The 21,108-nt window shown below is 37.0% G+C and overlaps 1 protein-coding gene across 1 annotated transcript in view; it reads left to right on the plus strand.

The window, feature by feature from the left end:
• The first annotated feature begins 251 nt into the window (after positions 1-251).
• The window catches only part of BLACAT1 (BLACAT1 overlapping LEMD1 locus), a 53,511-nt gene continuing 32,654 nt past the window's right edge, over positions 252-21,108 (plus strand). Inside the window, exon 1 of the mRNA XM_087929416.1 lies at positions 252-514. The gene's annotated coding sequence lies outside the window, so the exon portion shown is untranslated. The remainder of the gene's footprint in view (positions 515-21,108) is intronic.

The raw sequence follows: 21,108 nt of genomic DNA on the forward strand, positions 1-21,108 counted from the left end.
GCCTAAGCAGAAGGTAACAGTGTGGGCCTGTGTGGTGAATGTAAAAACCTCATCATCATAACACCATTGATGCAGAAGTCTTTGCTGGGCCAATGAGAAGAGAGCAACGGATGGAGAATAATTTATTCCGTAACCTCACTTTCAGGTTGCAAAGCTCTCCTCCATTGCTTATGTAGTAGGGGGAGGCCTCTTCTTATACACCCATCCTGCCACTACCCTCCTCCTTTCTTTCTTTCTCTCTCTCTCTTTTTCTTACACACACACACACACACACACACTACACAATTCTCTCACAATTAGGAATATATCTATTCAGCACTGCTATTATTTGCAGCCTTTCTGTCCCCGGGTCCTCTTTCTTTGCTTGTAAGCTATTTCCTGTGTGAAGCTGGGCTCTTTTGCACTCAGCCGTTTGTTTAGTTGCTTTTGTGTAATTGCTGTCCAAAAACCCAGATCTGCTGAAGTCTTGAAATTAAAGCACCAGGGAAGAAGTCATATAAAGGAGGAGGAAAAAGTAAGACAGCATTCTTCTTATTCTTTGTTTAAAGTCTTGGAGGATGAATGAGAGCGTGAGTGGCATTTTTTTTATGCAGATCTGTGAGGGTGCACTGTGGATATATGTTACATACCTATCCTCTTTTGTTTGTACATGTGTATACATTCCTCTTTATTCCCCTTTTCAGTAATTAATCAAATGTTTATTGGTAGGTGACATTTACAGACCTCTGTATGTTAGAAATGCTGTGTTTCTTTAGGCTTGGCAAGCAATGTTTTCATATAAGTAGATCCCCATAGCCAGTGCTTTGATAGCAAGGTGAGATTTATTGTCAAAGAAAAGTCATGTAAGTGCCTGTGATGACAAAATAGCTGCATATGGATAGCATTTTAAACACACCCCTATCTACAGGATAGAGACAGCAGCAAAAAGAGGTACATTTGCACACTCAATTCTACTTCATTTTTACCCTTTAGACTTTATTTAGATTTGATTTAATTATAAGATAGCAGTTTATTGATATATGGAAATATTTGTGTATAATGAGATCTTTTTCTGTCTCCCGTGATATGTTACTATTGTTCATTGTGATCTGCATCCTAAATAAGAGTTTATTAGATATGTCAATAGAGGTGTACATATGAATGGACTGCTGAAATTAACACAAGCCCTTTGTTTAATAAACTTTCAATTGTTTTTGCACTCTTCCCATATCTTTATATGTGTGTTTGTGTGTGTGTGTGTGTGTGTTGTTGATACATATCTTACTGTTCTTCTACTGCATAATAATGTTACATGATTTTATACTCATTTCTTAGAAGTTCTTAAGAAATCAATGCGTTTACTTCAGACTGAGGTGTGACTATGGAAGCAGTCCAACCAGACTTAAGTCCTCAGTTATTGTCAACTGCCATCTGTGTGTATCAGTATGAGCCTTTGTGTTTTCTAATGCCATATGCTGTATGCAACACACAAGTGATACTTATGGCTGTCTATATATTTGTGATCAGATAAAAAGTTCCTTAATCTGATGCAGTCAAGTACTTCTCCTTGACTGCCGACAAGAGAAAAACACACTGTTCATGATTAAATCTCTTCTCAGGATTGTGAACAGCAGGATAAAGGTGGTAGGTGCTTTGTTTTTATTTTTTAAAAATGAGTATTGCTGGATTTGCAGTCAATGGGTCAGACGGAGTGATGGCTAGCTCACAATTTGACACTGTTGCATTGTTACTTTTGTTAGAACAAACTGTAATCTTAAAGAAAGTTGTTTTGACAAAACCTAATTAACAGAGATATCTTGGGAATGTTAGTCATTTTTCAAAAGGGTAAAAACCATGATTTATATCATTTGCTTAGTGCCATGTCTCTAAGAATTGTATATAAGCATACACCCTAGTGTTTCCAATAATTGAACAGAGTCATCAGTCTGGGACAAAGAGAACGGATGAAAGAGTTTCATTAAGTCCCAGTGTTAAGGAAAAAGACACAATGAGATGAATAATACTTTTTCTCTTCCACAGGGAAGGTCTCAAAAAGAAACAATGAGAGAAGGGACAGAGAAAATAAGATAGAGAATCCATAGTCATAATGACATCTCCATAGTGCAGCTGTTAAGGGCTTGAGGAACACAATTCCACATTTGGAAATACATTACTATTAATTTGAATGATTGGGAGTAAAAAAAAAGATATACTAAGATACTGTCTTTTGCTTTAATTTAAGTTCATGTCGCCAAACCTTCTACAACATTCCCATTAAGGATATGGCATTCTAGTTTATAGTCTTGCCCCTGTTATCTGTTCTGGAACTAAGGTGGAGAAACCCCACCCGCCTCCTCTGCAGTGTATGTCACCATGTAAAAACTTAGTTGGGGAGATCCTAACACCTTGATGAATATAATATCACTATACCAGAAAGAAGTCTGCACTTCCTTTGTTTCTGCCTTAATTTTTTTTCAATAAAGAAAAGCTTTTGGTTGCTATAAAGTGAAGATAGTTTTGGTGGATCTGGATGAGGGGAATTTTATTACTCCATGAGAATATTTTCTTTCTGGTCATTGCTGGGGTAAAAAGTATTTAATGTGATTTTCTCACCACATCCAACTTATGATACAAATGACCTTAAATGATTTGTTCTTATGCTCTGAAACTAAGGTTAGCTGTATAGATCATCAGAATGAGCCTAACCATAGTATGGAATCAAATGTTCAGAAATGAAAAGGTAGCTTTGCTGATGCCAAAATTGTCTCATTGGTACAAATGCGAAACAGAAAATGATCTTCGATGCTTCTTTTCTAAAGCTACTTTCTGTTGAGCAATCATTTCAGATCCTTTGGGATTCACTACCCATAATCCCCTAGCCAGTTATGAAAGTTGAGAGTTAAGTCCAATTCATCTGCAGCACACCAGATTAAGAAAGGCTGGTTTAGAACAAAGAAGTTTTTTGATAATCAGCCAGCAACACCAAATGAGCGTGTTCAAAATATTTCCTGTTTTTATCATGAAGAAATATATGTTTAAAGTAGTTTCTGCACCATATTATAATAATCTTTCTTACTGGTACTAAGGTATAGATGAAGTCTCTGAACATGTTCTATGTAAGGGCAAATTAGCCTGACTCATCCAGACAGCTACTGAAGTAAATAAGCAATAGCATAGTTGCCTGCAGCAATTTTACTGAAGACAGTGTATTAGAGAAGTAGAATCCCCCACTCTGTAATGGAAGGTCTTTGATTTTAGGGGCTTTATTATAAAATTGAATCCTGTAGAAGAAGAAGAAGAAGAAGAAGAAGAAGAAGAAGAAGAAGAAGAAGAAGAAGAAGAAGAAGAAGAAGAAGAAGAAGGAGTATTAGGAAATTTCAATCATTTCAGCAAATGTAATTACATTTCCTTAATGACTTGTGAAACTTTAACACAGCATATAACCTAATTAAAAGCAATCCAGTAAATAATAACTCTAGTTTTTGTATCTCTCTCTCTCTCTCTCTCTCTCTCTCTCTCTCTCTCTCTCTCTCTCTCTCTCTCTCTCTTTTGGTGTGACAGGGAGGATAGCACTTCTTTTTATCTAATGAAGTACAGCACAATTCTCATCCTCCCCTGGTTGTAAAATGAGAGAACATAAGGCAACTCTGTTGTGAGAGGTCAGAAAGGCAAAATACAGACTTGATTTTCCACTCAGTCCACTCCTCAGTGAAACAAGTGCCCACTTGTTACCTTTCTGTTGCATACAGTCCAGAGATATTCTCTTAAGAGCCACCTTCTGTACTTGCAACATTGATTGCATTCTATTTTCTCTATCAGGAGATACAGTGATTGTCTCAAATGTATCATTTGTTATTGTGATTGTCATGTGCAATGCCTTATAACCATCAATCTATTCTTGTCTACAAGGTGAATCATGATGACCAGCCCAGTTCTCCTCATTGGCCCAATCTACACATTTATATTTGTGATAAGAGAAGCTCCTTTATTCTGTGATCCTATAACATTGTAGATTGCAGACACAATGCTTATTGTGGTTCATAAGAAGAAGCAGCAAGAAGAATGGCCATGTGCCTTATTTTATAGATAGCAACAACTGTATTTGAAAGCACCCATTTGAGATCTGGCTTAAATAACAAAAGACCCCTTGGAAGGGGAGGGAGGGTTGAAGTTACTTATCAACAGCTAGTAGCTAAAAGCTGATTGAATAAAAACACAAGTTGTACTAGATCATAATTTTATCCTCAGTACATATATTTATATAAATCTGCATCAATAGATAGAAATTAAGATAAGTAAATATTAGCAAATATTAGCATACATTAGCATTTATTTTTAGCTTGCAATCAGAATTTAAAACAGGGACAGGAATTGCCTAAAGATAGAAGAGTCTATTTAGGAGATGAAAGGATGCAAAAACCAACTACTAATCACATACTAATGAATTTGATTTGAGGTTTGCATAATCTATGGACCAGATATTTTTATTTGTAAATGATTGTTTCACATGTATACTGATAGTTTCTGCACTGAAGACAAATTCCTTGTGTGTCTAATCACACTTGGCCAAATAAAGTTCTCTTCCCTTCCCTTCCCTTCCCTTCCCTTCCCTTCCCTTCCCTTCCCTTCTCTTCTCTTCTTTAGTGTAATTTGGAAACCTAGTTGCAGATTCATCTCCTGAAGCAAACTAAATTAATAACTGAACTTTTTGAACTCTTGGGCTATTTATGTAGCAGCTTAGATCAAACAAGTGATATGTTAGGACACTCCTTTATCTACAGACTAGTTTCTTCTGCACTTTTGAGGTTCTTTCTTAGATATAAAAATGGTTAAAAAAATTCATGTTGAGCTGGAACTCCTGCTGATTACATAGGCATGGCCTTGTTTTTTCTTGGAAAAATTAGAGAATAGATTTGCCAAAGTTTTCTACTACATCCCCCGCCCCCCCCAGTTTTTCCAGTAAAAATTTCCTAGGTTTTTCTGGTGATTTTCTATCAAAATATTAATGAAGACTTAGCTTTTGAAAGATCAGCCAAGGGTGGGCATTTTCAGGAAAAGAAAAGGGGAGCAATGTGATGATGCAATTAACATCAGTTAAAGAATCCTCATCACTTGTGTTATGATGCCATGATAAACACAACCTCCTTGTGTCTTTTTATGGATGTCCATGAAGCCAATGTCTCTGTTCCCATTGGAGTTGAGCATCTTTTAGATACATTCTCAGTTTATATTCTCAACCCACTAGCCTGATTGTGTGAATTGTTCTCTAATCTATCTCCTATATCTTTCTGAGCACTTAATAGATGTACCTAAGCTTCTGCTACTCATGGCTTTTAGCCTTTTTTTTTTTTACATGAGTACTATCTCTATAATTATTTCCCATCTATTGGGGCGATAGGGATTGATGGTAGCTAAACATTTTTCTTTTTTCCCTCTACCCCCAGGCACACATAGCATCTCTGCTTCTTAGGGGAATTGCTACTTTAAACAGCAGTAATTGAAAAGGACAGGGAAGCTAAGGAGCCCAGTAAATGTTGAAATGGAGCAAAATGGAACCAATCTAATGTCACTGGGTCTTGCATTCCAGAAGCTGCCTTGACTAATTATTCTCTAACTAGTGTCAACAAAATGCCAGCAAGCAGATGGAATACTCAGGGAATTTCATAGGAGATTCTACTATTTCCCCTTCTCCTTTTCTTGCCTTTAATTTCTTTTCCTTCTTCCCAAAAATTCATTTTAAAGGATAAATAGTCTTGGTGTAGAGAGCATTTATCAATATGGATATGATGGTGATGGAAGTTCATATATTTCCCTGTTTAGATGAGTTTTGCTTTAGAGCTGGGAGATTTTTCCTTTGACTTACTCAATGTAGTTTTGAAATAATTCTAGATGGACCAATACTTTCTAACATTCATGGTCCATTCTACTGTGAGCATCAAGCCAAATCTAAAAACACAAAGGAGTTTTAGAAGCTTGGCATTCAGATAAATCAGCCATCAATAGATACATAAAGATAAACCATATTTACACACCATTCAAAAGAGACAATAGAAAGCTAAGAAAGAAACAAGAAGACCAGAACACTTCCTTTTCAGCAACCAGAAACCAGATTAGCTGGGATTAACACTAGAAGAACTATCAAGCAATAGACAATATTCTAATCAAGGAACTACCAAGAAGAAAACCAAACCTCCACCCAAACTGGAAGGGCTACTGTGTATAAACAGGGAGCAAACTGCACCCTCACTTACTCTGATGATGTTACCTAGTTGGGTAATGAAATATTGGCAAGCAAATAACCAAAGTCAGAAAACACCAAAGATTCTACAGTTCAATCCTGAGTTATATATATTTTCTTCTATTGGAACTATCTACTTAAATTGATTAAATTCTGATGCAAGGTCTTCTTTGCAACAAACAGCCTACCTTTCCAACATGCAGTATGAACGAATTGAAGCACCTCCAAAGACATCGGCAACAGTTGGTCTTCATAACTTACTGATATTAAGAATTTAAGCATGGTACACATACAACAATGTAGCAATATTTCCATCTTTTGTACTTAATAGATATTAAGTTAATTATATTGTTTCAACCAATTATTTTATTACAGATATATCCAGACAATGTAAAAATAGTAGTGCAATAACTGGCCTCTTTTTACATTTTTGACATGTCTAACTTTTTTGTTAGACTCAGGAGGAATCTTCCCCTCTTCCTTTTGCAGGAATTGGATTAGCACCACAATAATAGTTCATGAAAGCATTCCTTGTAACTGGGGGTAGGAGAAATGTGAAAACATTTGATCAAATAAATTCAGCTACCTGGAAGAGGTAAGGGAAAAACTCTCCTATAGACTAAGAGAAAGTTGCCATTCTTTAATTTGTGTATTACTCAACACAATGGATGAAGAAGCAGAATAGTTCTTCTTCTAGCCTTGCAGATAAATGTAAATGTTAATAGGCTATTTCCTAGTTCTGCTTGTTTGTTTCTTGCCAGCTAAAATACTTACCCTAAGCAGGCTAGTAAAAATATTTTCTATCAGGAAGAAGAATCACAAGAGTTGGAGAGCACTTTTGAGACCATCCAGTCCTGCTTAACTCTTAATTGAGTATGGGTGGGCCAAACTGTTCTTTGCCAATGTCTTGCATTTCCACACTAAATATAACTGGAGGGGTTTTCTTTTGACTTTAGTATGATTTTATCTTTATCTTTAGTACAATTGTGTGAGTCAGTTTAGGCTAACTCACTTAGTCAAAGTTTATCCAGAATGATTCTACAACAAAAAATCAGGACTCTGATAGCACCTTTTCAGACTTATACATTTTATTAAAGACATAAATTTTCATCAGCTTGGATTTCCTCAGTCATAGTTGATTAATCAAGGATTCTTATGAAGTGGATATGTAGTCCTTTACTAGAAATGAAGTATATAGATATCTAAAACATTCGTAGGATAGACTGACAATGGAATTTCTGCAGATCAAGTGAATTAATTTGTTTCAATATCTTACTGCTTTTCCTGTCTTTTTACTCTGTGTTTATTTCTTAATATTTCCCTTATTAACAGCCATAATATAATACCAATTCTAAAGTGTTTATAATTTATTTTGTCTGAGTTGCAGACTGTCCCCATTCCTGGAAAAGCTCTCACCTAACAATTGGTCTAGATAATTAGATTACCAAATACTGTATATGTAGACACATTTGAATATATTTTAGAAAAGTCTAGTTAAGGAGTTTCCCTCTACTCAGGGATTTGGGCTATGTAGAAACTGCTACTGCACACCACAGAAAGGAATAGAGATACAAAGATTTTCTTCATCTTTACAAAAAGATGTGAATTTGAGGGGCATGGCAAGATTGTGCTGACATAAGGGTGAGATTAACCTCAATGACTTCTGCTTCTTATTCTTGCATTCAGTGAATTAAGAATTATTTTGTTTGAAAAGAGCTACAATTTTTTTTATTTGATTTGTCAATTGTTTACAAGATAATAAGTATAAGTGTATACATAGTTATGAATACATGAAATGGGTACATATAAGAAAAATAAAATAAAAATAAAAGAAACAATAGGACAGGGACGGTAGGCACGTTGGTGCGCTTATGCACGCCCCCTAGAGACCTCTTAGGAAAGGGGTGAGGTCAATAGTAGACAGTCTAAGGTTAAAGTTTTTGGGGTTTGGAGAAGAAACTACAGAGTTGGGTAGAGTATTCCAGACATTGATCACTCTGTTGCTGAAGTCGTATTTCCTGCAATCAAGCTTGGTGCGGTTAACCTTGAGTTTGTATCTGTTGTGTGCTCTTGTGGTGTTATGGTTGAAGCTGAAGTATTCATTGACAGGTAGGACATTGCAATGTATGATTTTATATACCATGCTTAAATCAGACCGAAGACGGCGTAATTCAAGGTTTTCTAGTTCTAGAATTTCAAGTCTGGAGGCATAAGGTATTCTACAACGAGTAGAGGAGTGGAGAACTCTTCTTGTGAAATATTTCTGGACTTTCCCAATTGTGCTAATATCAGATACGTAATGTGAGTTCCAGACTGATGAGCTGTATTCGAGTATTGGTCTAGCAAATGTTTTTTATGCTCTAGTTAGTAGTGTGATATTACCAGAGAAAAAGCTACGTAAGATTAGGTTAACAACTCTTAATGCCTTTTTGGCTATGTAGTTGCAGTGGGCTCTAGCACTTAGATCATTAGAGGTGAGTATTCCAAGGTCCTTTACAGAGCTTGGATCATCAACAAGATCTTGACTATTCAGCTTGTATTTTACTTTCGGATTTTTTTTGCCAATATGTAAGACAGAGCATTTATTTGTTGAGATTTGAAGTTGCCATTTGTTTGACCATTCTGATACATAGTCAAGATCTTTTTGAAGGGTAGCAGTATTGTCTGTGGTATTGAACAGCTTTACATCATCAGCGAAAAGAACGCAGTTGCTCTTAATATGATCACAGAGGTCATTTATGTAGAGTATGAAGAGAGTTGGTCCTAGAACATTGCCTTGGGGAACACCACTATTGACAGGTACAGAATTTGATAGGACGCTCCCAATTTTGACCATTTGTTGTCTGTTTGACAGAAATGCTTCTATCCAGTTATGCAGTTGTCCAGAGATACCATAGGATTTTATTTTTAGTAGTAGTTTGTCATGTACCACTGAATCAAAGGCTTTACAGAAGTCTATGTAGATTGCATCTATTGTTTTGCCCTGATCAAGTTGTGTAGTCCATATGTTTTTGCAGTGTAAGAGTTGCAGATTACAGGATAGTTTTTTTCTGAAACCAAATTGTTTATTGGAGAGTAGGTTGTTTGTCTCTAAGTGGAGGATCATGGATTGGTTAATACTTGATTCCATGACTTTACAGGTGACGCAGCATAAGGAGATTGGTCTGTAATTTTCAACTAGGCTAGGGTCTCCCTTTTTGAAGATGGGGATGACTGTGGCTTGTGACCATAGGTTAGGCAAGGAACTGGTCCTGAAAGATTTTTCAAAGATTATGCTTAGAGGTTTGGCTATGGCAGTGGATAGCTTTTTAAAGAAATAGGCACATATTCCATCCGGTCCAATAGATAGAGATGGTTTTAGATTGCGAAGTGCTTTTTCAACATTGTCTTCTGTAAAATCGATATGTATTAGATCATTGTAGTTATCTGTGGTTCGGCTAGGAAATACTGGGCATGATCCATTGCTGTTTATAAATACTGAGCCAAAAATGTGTTAAAGATGTTGGCTTTAATGGTGTCGTCGTTGCAGTCTTTACCATTAGGTCCTATCAGGGGTGGGATGGACCTTGAATCTTTTAGTTTGTTGTTTACAAAATTGTAAAAAGCACTGGTGGAATTGGTGCTTAGAAGGTTTTCCTCTTGTTTAATATGATAATTGGTGCATTCGGTCTTTATCTGGTGGCATAAATTTTTGTATCGGCTTTTGAAATTGGCAACGTGACCAGATTTGTTTTTCTGCCAGAGTGATCTCTTTTTGGATTGAAGTTTCCTTATTGTTATGGGCAATCTGTTTTTTGTTTTGTTTTGGGAGTTGTTGTTGGTACATATAGTTTGATGACTCTTTTGACTTCAAGTAAAAATATGTTGTAATGGTCTTCAACAGTATTGCATCCAGTGAATAGAGATTGCCAATCAAGGGATGAGAGATCGTTGTTTATAAGATCATAGTTGCCTTTTTTGAAGTTATAATTGGGGATTACGTCATTGTGGTGGTTTTTGTGTGGACGTATGTTGAGACAAAAGTCAATCATATTGTGGTCACTGCTGGAAAAGGGTTCTTTAGTTTGTATTCCGTAAATTAAATTCAAACTATTGCAGAAGATGAGATCGAGGCAGTTGTTTAGTCTATAGTTGTTGGTTACTAGTTGTTCCAGTCCCAGATTTGTAACAGCATTGTAAAAGGTTGCGTGTATGGTTTCAGTTGTACATTCATTTAGGGTCCAGTCAATATGAGGCAGATTGAAATCACCAAGAAAGATAAAAGGGTATGGGCAGGATGCTGCCCATATTAGTAGTGTATTTAGCTTGTTTACATGTTTGATGTCATAATCAGGTGCTCTGTAACATAGTAAGAATCGAATTGTGATATTTAAGGATAGTTCACAGATAATGGTCTCAGGAAGAGCAAGCTCCTGGGTAACTTGGATATTTTTTAGATGTAAGGACTTTTTATAGAAGATAGCAACACCACCTCCTCTACGAATTTCACAATCTGATTGGTAAACACGATAGTCTCTTACTGTGGTAATGGAGTCAGGGAGAGATGCGTTGAGCCATGTTTCACAGACAAATATAATGTCGAATTTAGCCATATTTAGTAGGAGGAAAAATTCAGGTATTTTATTTACAAGGCTTCTTGCATTGAGTAGCTTGCATTTAATTTTGTATCTCTCTCTCTTATTTTTATGTGACCTAAAGGTGGAGAAGAAATATGGTGTACATTCCTTAGAGGACATGAATAAGAAATCTAGAAAAATTCTGTAAGTGAAAATTTTGCACCCAGTGTTATGATGCAAGACTATTTTTTCCCCTTGCTTTTACCCATGTGACCCTGAAAAATCACTAGACATTGCCTGAAAAATTCTCATTAGTTTATCAGGCACTCTGGAGTTTACAAAAATTATTCTTTATCAATATGATATAAGAATGAAGGCCGGATTGACCTTCCCACCACAGCTGAAATAAAAAGCTCCCAAGGTCTGAAATAATGTATTGTCTCTTCCTAAAATTACTCCTGCTTAGGTATAAAAAAGAGGTCTCTCATTTTTTTAATCTTTCTGAATGATACGTGTATATGCATGTGCATTTCTATACATTAGGAAAAGTTATCCAATTTATTCCTTGTGCATCAAAGATAAAGATGCCCTCAAGTCAGTCTCATTTCTTGATAATTCCATCCATGAAAATATCTTGGCAGGGTTTGCTACTGTTTCCTTCTGAAATGTTTTTTCCACACTTACGTGCAATTATGTGCAGTATAACAGCTATACGGAGGCAATGTGGTATAGTTGCTGAGATGTGTTTATTGTTTGTTTAGAGCTGCTTTGACTCAGTTTCTCCAGTGAGCTCTTATCCCACTACCCATCTGAGCTTCAACAAAATGAGATGATGTGGTCCTTTAGATCAGGGGACTCCAACCTTGGCAACTTTAAGCAAGCTGGCTGAGGAATTCTAGGCGTTGAAGTCCACAAGTCTTAAAGTTGACAAGGTTAGAGTCTCCTGCTTTAGATCATCTACCAGGGATGTGAAACTAGTGGCCCACGGGCCGGATGCGTCATGCACAGGTCACTCCCACCCCAGCTCCACGAAGGGAAAAAACATTGTGAAACATCACGTGACAGCAATGTGATGCCACGAGTTTGACACCCGTGATCTACCCTAACTTCATGTATCAATTTTCCTGACTGGAAATTTGGAGAACTGTCGTCCTAAAACAACAGGCTGGCTGGTTTAAATGAAAGCCCAAAATCTGGACACTTGCTTGAAATTCACATCCTAATCTCAATAGTCTCAAAAAATCAATCCAAACCTATTCTTGAAGATAAAACAAGTTGACAGGCTTTAAAAGTTAATGTATTGATGCTTCACGGTTAGCAATAGCAACCCTGCCCCAGAGAAAAGGAAGTAGGCATAGGGAGCCTTTAATCTTGGAGGGAAACAGCATGGTGTAAGGAATGAAGTGTCAACCCTTGTAGATTACTAAATCACAGAATCTACTAAATAAATTAACATAGTTAGCCTGAGAAAGTTCATATTTCCACACCAAAAGACTGAATTATCCTGGACCAGCTTTAATCTAATCCATTTATCACTATTCATAAAGATAAAGAGTGGGATTAAAGATAAAAAGGCCACCTGGAACCTTTAGAAAAAAAGTGAGAGATAACAGTTGTGCAAAATAAACAGCATTTCTCTCCTCAGAGGCAACTTTGGGACTAATAGCAATAGCACTTAGACTTATATACCTCTTCATAGTGCTTTTACAGCCTTCTCTAAGCGGTTTTACAGAGTCAGCATATTTCCCCCAACAATCTGGCTCCTCACTTTACTGACTTCAGAAGGATGGAAGGCTGATCAACCTTGAGCCTGGTGAGATTCAAACTGCCAAATTGAAGGCAGACGGCAGTCAGCAAAAGTAGCCTGTAGTACTGCACTCTAACCACTGAGCCACCACAGCTCTTTGTGGATAACCACCTCCTTTTCTCCACATCTCAAATAGGTACTATGTTGCAAGTCACTCCTGATAACGCTAGTATCATGTATATTGTTTCTGTGAATGGCACAGCCAGTGTTTCTATTTGGTGACAATTGCTCTACGCTTAGAACATCTGCTCTTAGATGACCCACTAGTTGATTGCAGAGAGCACTAATCAAAGGAGGGATTCTTTTGTTGAACAAATATTGTACGAGGCAGCCTTCTGACTTCCTACTCCTCTCTATTTTGGAGGAGCCGAAAATCTTTAATAGCTCACTGTTGTCATTCTGGGCATTTGAATCCATTACTCATCAGAGCTCTTTTGTGCCGTTCCTGCAGATCTAGGTGAATTCCCCAAAGGTATTGCATTTCCTAACTCGCAGCCTAGATTTAATTACAGCCGGTGCTGCAGGAGATGAAATGTCCAAGAGACAAAGCAGTGCTAAAAGACATAGGCATATCCTGATAGGCTGGATCCGTTCCTCCTCCTTCTGCTTTCAGCCAGCAAGAAACATGACAGTTCACTTTAGGTCTTAAAGTCAAAGATGGCATAGATTGAACAAAATAAGCTGGATGGGGTACCAGTTTGGGGGAGACGTGGATCAGTAACAACAAATGTACACCAATACTTTTCATAGCTATATTAATCCCTTGCAAAAGAAAGTTAAAACAAGCAACCAACAAGCTAGGAAGCATTTTGTTGTTGCCTATTGGACAAAATGGGCAGGAATACATATCTAAGCAGTGCTGACCATTTAACTTCAGAGGAAAAAAATGGCTTTTGAATACTTTTCCAAGGAAAATAATACTGGATAAAATTCTGAAGAGTGGGGATTGGGAGTCTCTGGCATTTGTGTTTAGGTAAGAAGAACCAAAAAGTCCTTGAGCAGGTTCCTATTTTCAGAAGCAGAATTCATTGTCTACTTAGCTTTCTATACTTTGGTTAAACCCCAAGGACCTGTGTGCATGTGAGGGTCAAAAAAGTGAAGATGATGGACACAATGGTGCAATTGAAGTTCGGCCTGTTAGGTAAAACAATCAAAGCTCTGATTCCACCATCTGGCTACCATTTTGACTTTTGGAGTTGACACCTCCATCAAAGGGCATCATAATGGACTTCATGGCCTCTTGGGCTTTTTCAGAGAGATTAGCCAGGAGTATTCAGGTATCAGGACAGCTGTGCCATAAAAACTCCTACATCATTCTCTCTGCCACTTCAAATAACGATGGAAGCTGAAAGATACCACCCAAATAAGTGAAATGCAAAGGGATTTCTAAAGCTCACTGTGCATGAGACAGAAAAGCAGTTACCTTTCTTGAAGAGAAAAGGTTTGAAGAAATTGGAATACAGTTTTTGGCACAGGATTGGTGTATATAGACAAGAAAAGGAACAGAAGACAGTAAACATCAGAGTCAGAGAATTGAAATGTGAACTGGAGACTGGAGTTTCACACAAACATAGCTCAGAACCATATTGCATACTGGGACAGAACAGCAATGGGACATTATAGCTGAATCAATGCTTTAGACTGGAGATAAGAGAAATCCATATTTAAATACATGTTAAATGTTAAAGCCATTCCAATATATCCTTCTTTATATTTATTCCATCAACATTTCACTTCATCTTTGCAGCTTTGTTTTGCTCTGCTCAGCAAAGTTCTTCTGGGCTAAAATGGGAGTGATGTGGTATTTTCTCCTATACCCCACTCCATTTTTCTTTGTTGAGGTAGCCTTAGTAAGGCCGTTGAATTTTTTCATTATCATTGCCAAAACTGACAGCATCAGTTAATATTTTTATAAATATTAAAATACATTATAATAGGGTTTTTTGCGGGGGAATGAAAGGACCTAAAGCCCCTGCCTCAGCCACATATGCCACATATGCAATACAGCTCAGTTTATTTGATTGCCTCCACTTTCCAAGGGTGTATTAGCTGCACTCACTAATGTTGAATTGTCATGACAGAAGAACAGCTTCATTGCAAGGCTTCTATGCTGGAGAGGGGAGGTTTCTGTATTTCATACAGCTGGGATGATGAGCCTTTGTTTGGCCACTTGCCTGAACCTGCCCTGTAGCAAATAGTTAAACACTGTGGGGCAAACACATGCCCCCCGCATCCTTTATCAAAGGGTGTGATATTGTGGTCCCAAAGCGCTGAAATAGTAACACCGTCAGTGAGTATTCCAAGTTTAGAAACACATCTTTGAGGCATGCCTAATTAAAATTAGAATAAATTAACACAGAGTGGCCCAGGTCCCCAGATGCAATACATTAGGTGAGATGCATCTAATTTACACTGGGTTGTTTGTGCCCGGTTTAAGATGGATTGAGTCCTCTTTTATCTCAGACTATGAATGATAATTTTACACTGGTTATCGGGATTCACACGAACTTCCTTTACTTGGTCAACAAATCCCAGGGGATTTGGCATATGTTATTTTGTCCGTTGTTTATACAAGGCTTTTGAAGAGCCAGAGGATTTGGGAGGGAAAATCTCATGGCAAGAGATAAGATGAGTCCATCTACTCAATCAAAGACCATCAAGTCCACCATTCTGTCCCTGGAGGTGCTGAAGGCAGACTTGAGAGCAGGGATAGACTTACTGCTTCTGTACTTGGGGTAATCCATAGCTCTCCTAACACTGGATAACCTTACCAGCACTGCATTACGATGTCTATAACCTTCAGTGAAGAATGTTGCAGTGAGTTGATTTGGTGTTACAGTAATAATGAAGAAAATGTGGACAATTGATGTGGCAATACCAGGAAGTAGAGTATAAGACAAAGGATTGGAGATCACAAAATATCAAGATCTGAAAAGCAAAATTGAAAGATTAAACCTTAAACTGGCCATGTGGTCTTTGTGGTTATTGGCACACTGGGTATCATGCAAAAAAATCTTGGGTAGCACTTAGAAAATCTGTACATTGACAAAATGTATATCTGTCAGTTGTAAAAGGATGCACTGCTTGGATCTGAACATATACATTATGACATCCTTGGTGCTATAAAGACCAACACCCACCAAAGAACTTGTAGTTATTTATCATTTTTGTATACATAATAATAATACAAATAATGTATTACGTGTATCTGAAATCTAGATATAACTCTTTATGAGCTATTGACATAATACGATTCTTTTGTTTTTGGTGCACATGACTTTGAACTTTTTTGCTGCAAGACATCCTATGTAGCCATAACAGGCAGCCAGCGAGAGAATCTTTGGATCAGTTGTTCCTAACTGATCCTTGGCCAAAGGGGGGATGGCTCTACGCCTTGCATCGGCAAACTCATGGAATCAAATATGCCTGTGACAAAATGTGGAAACAGAATGTGATGGATTTATGAATGCAAAATGAATACAGAGTGAAAACAAAACAATTGTGCAAAGGTATGTTTGAGCAGGAAAACTTTGGATAAAGGGAGCTCTGTATGGATATGGCTCAGATTTGGTTTAACCCTTTAGTCAGTTGAATACCAATTGGACCAGTCACATTTTCTCCTCAGTTATTGCAAGGATAAAACAACAAATTGCATTTTTGTTAAACATAGTAAGTTTGTTTTATAAAAGCAGCCACTTTGTTTTATTGTTGCTATCATTAATGTGTCACCTTTCTAGGTGATTATTTTAGCTATCATAGCATGAACACTACAGAAATACCCAACACCTGTTTATTCTCTATCTTCATTAATAAATAGTTTTAAAAGATGTATTCTACATAATCTTTATTTCCAGGAATATTCTCTGGACCCCAATGAAACCTAAACATTTTCTTAGAAAGTAAATGAGTATCTGCAGCCTGATGTGCCTACCAACCTGGAAAAAGGCAAGGCTAAACAGAGTAGCAGAAAGTATCCTGGGGAAATGAGGCTAGATGCTATGGCAGGAAGCATTCTGATAAATTTCTCTAGTTATTTAACCATTTGGTGACAGCATCCCCAATATATTATTCAAATTGGGGACCCATCTTTTAAAATACATATCTCCCAAGGAGGGTATAGTAGTACTTACAGTATATCACAGAAGTGAGTACACTTACTGTATATTTAATGTAAATATATTCAATGACACATTTTGTAGGCTAAGTTTATTTTTATTCGTGCTTGGAGATTCAGAGAGATGTCTAGAGTAATCTGTAGTCAATTTCTGGAATAAAATATCAAGGCCAAGTTCTCACTAGATCCGCCAATGACCAGGCCCAAAATATTTTGGGCACAAAGTAAACAAATATCTAGCTCCCTGGAGAAGAGAAGAGAATGTTGGGAAAGATGAAAAGAAAGAGAAGAGCATGGCCAATAGCAAGATGGATGGACTCATCATCATTACAGTGGTGATGAGCACATTGTTAGGAAACCTGAAAGACCAGGTTAAGGACATGGAGAAAATCTATGTAGTTATCTATAGTTAATAATGACTTAGTGGCATATAATCAATCAGTCAATCAATCAATCAATCAATCAATGTAAGCTTTAAAGTAAAACACACACTTACACACAGAGAGAGACAGAGAATAATACAATAGCAAATCTTTCACATTTTTTGCTAAGAAAGCTACAGTACATGGACAAGTCTACATTGTCATCAGAAGTCAAACTTACTCAAGGGAGATGTTACCTTTTAAATGTTTCTACTAGAGGAAGAGTTGCAACAGTTTGAATAGAGTACAGGCTTTAAATGCAGAACCCCTTTATGTTTCATATTCAGAATCTCCAAGTAGACTAGGAAAGTTTAAAACTTGAAGAATTGCTGCCTGTAAAGTAAATCATGATGACTAGGAAGGGTCGAGGATCTCACCTGGTATAAAGCAGGTTTTTGTGTAGACATTTAGCTTACTGAGGCTGATATTTTACACCCACTTTCTCAGCTAGGTTGAATGCCATAGAAATAGAAGCATCCCATGAAGCTAAAAAATCCTAGTTATTGAGCAAGCCTCACAGAACTTTCTAGATTCCCTTGCCTGTCTATATTTTTGGGGAATTTCGTGAATTAAATGACAGTTTGGTATAGTGGTTAAGTCACCAGACTGAAAACATGAGTTTTAGTCCTGCCTTAAGCATAAAGCCAACAGGATGACCTTGAGCCAGTCATTCTCTTTCAGTCCTAGGAAGAATGCAATGGAAAACCATTCCAAATGGCAAGGACTTGTCCAAGCACATGGCAGGATCATTACCGATTCAAAGACACACAAACACAAATGAATTAGACTGTGATTCTGATAATGATGGGAGACTTTAATGCCTTATTAGTGTCTAATTTCTGAGATACCAGGAATGAAACCATCTCTGAAGCTATACCCTCCAGTGCAGCAACGTCTCTCCCTACGAGCAGAAAATGAGCTGCTTGCATGGAAGGTTTTTTTTGAGGAGAGGAATGTAGAGAGGAATCATCTTTCATGCTTTCAGGCACTGGAAAACAAGTTACACAGCTAAACAGTAGTTAGTATCAAAATGTTCTTCTGTCGGAATACCAAAAAGATGGTGGCGGGAATAAGAGTGGGAGCCTCTGATTACGGTAAGAACTAAACATAGTTTCACGTTGGTCATATTGCCAAGAGTTACCTTCCCTCATCTGTGATGTTCCACTCCCCCACTCACCCCATGGAAACTGTAACAAGCATCTCATCAGAAAGTCAAGAATGTGTGTAGTCATGGGAAACAATGAGCTCTCAGAGGGGGACAGGGCTAAGCAAAGAATAGCCTGTCTGTCCCATCGGAGGGCCTGCTCTGCCATCTCTCAGCTCCTTGGAGACCAGACATAACTGTGGTATGAAAACACCTGAAAGGGCAGTTAATGACAGTAAAGCTGAGCTGGGGGAAGAGAGCGGCAGCTGTGGACTGAATTAACTAACACCTAGCAAATATTTGGGGTGTCCGAGACGTTATCTTCTCCTCCCAGCTCTTGATTTTTAGAAAGTGGAAGTCTACAGTTCCAGCTGTTACCGAGAAGAATTGCTGGAAGATCTCTGCATTTATGCCATGTCTTTGAGATAAAGGGTATTTTCAAGCCTAAAATAATCTGGAAATGTGCCATTCCACTTTCAAAGCTTCCTTTATTATGTCTATGCGTTGGTCTTTTAAGGGAGGAGGGGGAAAGGTTAGCTGGTAGATATCATTACAAAACACACTAAAAGCTTCAAAGGCTTCTGATAATTTTTAAAAAAATATTATTTTCCCCCAGGATTCCGATATTGCAATCCTACAAAAACTTCTGATAATTTAAAAATCTGGATATAACCATTTATTTAAAATTAATAAACATCTACCAGCACAAACCCTGGCATCAATATTAGAGTAACTATATAAAATGCTCATTACAATTCACTGAAATTATTTAAAAGCTCTGCAGGAAAGCTTTACTTGACAGCTTTCCTGAATGTCAAGAGAGAAAGACCATGTAAATCTTTGGGAGTAAATATTTTTAAAGCAGAAATATTTTTAAAGCAAAAATTAATCTTATAAATGTAAGACCAAATTTTTTTGCAATGTGTAAAACAAGATAAATGCTATGCCACATACTTTTCTAAAAGCGAAAATAATTTGGGAGTGGGGATTTTCATAAGAAGTAACATATTTGATTCATCCTAATAGCAAAGTACAATCCCAGAATTGAAACAATCAAAATAGTAAATTATATTAAATTATCATAGCAAATTGTAAAATTGCAGAGTAGTCAATTCTCTTATTTTTTATGTTACTCTTACATTATTGAAACAATTTTACCAAGAGTTGTAAACCAAAATTGATCTAGCATAATTAAAATCTCCTGTGGTGATCCAGCAAGACCTTTGAGTACACTTTGGGGTGGATATTCAGAACATTCATAAGGACTTTTGTACTCCTTTCATTTTATTCACACACATATTAGGAGGAAAGAATGGAAATCACATTTTTTAAAAGAAAGTGCTATAGCTCTTCAGACATGGATTTTATTTTGTTTTTTAAATTGGACAACACACTTTTTCCATCAGGTCCAGTGCCATTTTCTGCCAAATAGTTCTGCTTGAGTTTTGGTGCTGATATTTTGATTAGAGATATACAGGCTCTCTGGTTCATCCTGAAAATGAATCAAGCTTTTTAAATGCTGGAGATGAATGCTTGCAGAAAAGCCTTGAAGTGTTTTAAGCATTCAGCTAAAACACACATCAAAAGCCTAATATCTATCTGTCTTCCTCCTTCATTTTCCCTAGTCTACTTTAATTAAAAGGAAATAGCAATAACCATTTTCTTCAACATAAAAGTCTACAAGCTACTAATGGCACTTACTGACCAAAGGATCATAGAGTTTGGAGTAGACCAATGCTTCAACAAGAGCTCTGCCATAGTGATGGGAGACTTTGGTCAGTTACTACTAGTTGTTCCTTCCCTGAAGTATTTTTATCCTGGATAGATGTGGCAGAAATGGCAGAATAAAGATATAAAAGTCTAAGCTAGACTAAATTCTATGGAAGTTTGATTATGAGATAGGATCAGGTAGAGTTTCTTCTTGAGTTATCATATTATGAAGATCTGGTCTTCTTTTGGTTCTATTTCAAGGTAGGGGGTATCTATTATGGCAGAGTGCTACAAGTTAGTTTTGTAGAAAGAGCCATATGAAAGGAAAGAAGGGAGAAGTAGATGTATCTTGGTTAAATTTCTCACTCTACGGAGCTCCAAAGTATGTTCCGTACTTTGGCTTCTTCTCCAGTTTTCCAACTTTTCCAAATATAAAATACCGTGCAGAAGTATCCATTGTCTAGGGCTGTCATCAGAGACACCTTTATCTGATACCATGTAGTAGTCATTTGTTGGTCAAGAGTGAATCAAGTCTAGTCCATTAAGAAAAGCTAATTCTACTCTTGTTCAATGACCATTGCCTATTAGCCAGTCCACTTGCAGTTATGCATTAGCTATCATGCCCAGTGATGGGAAGATAACCCTTTAAAATTGAAAGCAGCATTTTACAGATCTATTAACACTTGACTGGTTTTACTACCCATTTTCTCTTTTTCAAACAAGCTCAGTGTTTTCTTCCCTCTGAGCATTAAGACTGGAGAAACCCAATGAAGCTAAAAAGCTCTGTTGGTTTTAGTAGGCTTCCTTTGACTTACAGTAGAGGTGAATGGAAAGATTGGTCAATGATGCCATTTTAAGACAAATAAATGAATATCCTAGGTTGATAGGCAGACATGCTGAATTTGACAATTGTTCTTCCATAGCAAGCTTGGCATAGAGAAAATGATTTCTTTTTAATGCCTATGGGGGTGAGGTGGGAATAGACAGATTGAATTTTATACAAATGCCAACAATTTAACTGGCCTTTCTTCTTTTTTCCTCCTAGTTTTGAAAAAAATGCTAAAATTATTTTTGCACTATTTTAAAAAATAGTGCTGTAATTCAAATATAATGCTTTTTTAAAAAAGCAATTAATCTA

Source organism: Pseudonaja textilis, chromosome 3 (genome assembly GCF_049901715.1).
Source record: "Pseudonaja textilis isolate UNSWEBS1 chromosome 3, rPseTex1.2, whole genome shotgun sequence".
Lineage (NCBI taxonomy): Eukaryota > Metazoa > Chordata > Lepidosauria > Squamata > Elapidae > Pseudonaja > Pseudonaja textilis.